This window comes from Mastomys coucha, unplaced genomic scaffold (genome assembly GCF_008632895.1).
Source record: "Mastomys coucha isolate ucsf_1 unplaced genomic scaffold, UCSF_Mcou_1 pScaffold9, whole genome shotgun sequence".
NCBI lineage: Eukaryota > Metazoa > Chordata > Mammalia > Rodentia > Muridae > Mastomys > Mastomys coucha.
Window position 1 is genome coordinate 103,846,642 of NW_022196915.1, and position 2,500 is coordinate 103,849,141.

Consider the following 2,500-nt stretch of genomic DNA (forward strand, 5'->3'; position numbering starts at 1 on the left):
TGCAGTGTCACTGGGCTGCGTCCTGGGTGCAGTGTCACTGGGCTGTCCTGGGTGCAGTGTCGCTGGGCTGCATCCAGTGTTCATTGTTTGCTCAGGAGGAAGGAGAAGCATCTGCCTAGGAGGCCACTTCTTTTATCTCTCAGTTCTAAAACTTTACTCTTTCTTACTATGAATAGAAGAAAAACCTGAAAAACATCTCAGTAGTTTATTAATGTGAATTGGATGTAACATCTTAATTTAAAAATGTCTGTAGTCAGTGTTAAAAGTCTGTTTTTAAATAGCAGTATGCAGATCTGTCACTGGAGTTCTGATAATAAATGGAATTAAAATTCTTTTTTTTTAACGTAAGAAGGGCAGGCGTGGTGTCTCATGCCTGCAATTCCAGAATGTGGGGCTGCAAAAGCAGGTCACTGTAACTTTAGGCCCCACTTAAAAATATTGAATTGAAACACACATCCGCAAAACGAGTGTGAGAGAGGATTACAGATAACTAAGTAAACAATGTCAGTGGTCACCATTGTCTGTTCCTGGGTCAGAAGCTGGCATATGCCATGAAGACGGACAGCTACTAGTTAGCCGTGACTCCACCCGCAGGCCCTGTGCTGCAGACCTGCCTTAGGATACATCCTGGGGTGAGTGCCTAGTGAAGACGGTCTGCTTGACTGTACTTGACTTTGCTATAGTGAAGGAAGGAGGGGAGATGGTAATCTCTAAGAGCTCATCTTTTCCAGATCGTATCATTCCTTCTATTAGTGGCAGGATTTATTCTCCAATGTCAAATGATGGTAAAAGGGGAGGTACTTTTTTTTTAAACAGATGATCTCATTTGCTGAATGATTTAAGAGTAAAATTAGCCACTGCGTGGCTCTGTGTACAGTAACAACTGGTTTTATTGCACTGTCTGTGGGTTGAAATGCCTGTGCAAAGAAATGCAGGGCACAGGGAAGGTAAAAATTAGAGATGTTTGATAAGTTAAATTATTACTCTTAAGTTTATATTTGTTTTAAGTGGGACAAACTTTACTTAATCCATCTCAATTTAGTGTTTTAATAAAAAAGGAACTAAAATTATTTCAACTTGGGCTTATACGTGTCAATGAATATGGGCAATATTTTTATGCCCGTGTATTTTCACATTTAATAAAAATATTTATGGTCATATCCACTACTTTCTTGCTTCTGATTCATGTTTAGCCTTTGAGTTAGAATTTTAAGAAAGTGTATTTTAGAAGTCTATTTCTACCTTTATTTCACACAAAATCAGGGATGGGGCTGATGAAGGGCTTTCCTTTATGTGAGTTTACCAGGAAGAGTAGAGAACACCATGTCCTAGAAAAATGGGACTTAAAAATAGTAGGTTATGCCTCCATTTTAATATTACAGTGTAGCAAGAGGCTTCATCTGAACACTCAGACAATTCATCTGTGTCATGGTCAGAGGAAGGTCATGTTGCCATAGCTTCTAGAAACAATAAAGACAGTTTTACTAATTTCAGTTATGTATTTTATATTGAAGGAAAAACAAAATACTTAAATTTATATAGAACTTTTACAGAAAGGTTAGGAACTTCCAAATCCATAGTGGTAATCTTGATACCATGACAGCAGAGATGTCAGCAGGTAACGGAGGCCAGTGCTGCCTGACAGGGAAGCAGAGGGGACATAGTATTCTTAGTATTCCAGAGCCTCTGGCTTCCCTCAGCAGACATGCTTCTGTTAGTGCTCACCCTCAGTTCTGTAAACAGATACAGTCACCCTAAGGCCTACAGTTTACACCCCAGCAACTCTTTCCCCCTCATTTTGAGCAAATCCTTCCCGGTGAGATGGGTGCATGGCAAACAGTCTTAGCATGCATACTTACTGCTTTTGTCCAGTTTATGCCATGACCCTAAAGAAACAAAACCAAAGGGGTTTGGTGACTTCCTCTTGGAAATCCCTCTCTCACTGGAAATGCTCTAGCTCCTCACTTCTCTTCAATTTGTTCTTTTTTCCTTTTTGTAATCATTCTTTTAAGAAGCCTGCTTCTGCTCTCAAGAGTCTGAATGGTTAGTCTCAAGCCACTATCCCAGCTTCATCTTTGATGTCTGGCATCTTCGGTCATAAACAACTAAGGTGTGAAAACCGGTTGCTTGCAAACTCTCTATTCATTTACTCTGAGCTTTGCTTTCACTTAAATCCACTAAAGTAAGAGTGGTGAAGCTAAAGGCTGGGGCAGCACCAGAGAGTTCTGGCTTCGGAGCACTGGGTCATCTGTACCTTTGAGTCCAATGTTCTGGTGTGTCAGTGTATGTTGTTTGTTTTTTGTTTTTGTTTTTGTTTTTGTTTTTTTTTAAGACATGGTTTCTCGGTAAATCCCTGGCTCTCCTGGGATTCATTCGGTAGACCAGGCTAGCCTTGAACTCAGAGATTCACTGTCTAGGACTCTGGAATGTTGGATATAAAGACATACAACACCACCACCTGGCTGTATTCACATTCTGATTTCCAGCCTGGATAAATGTG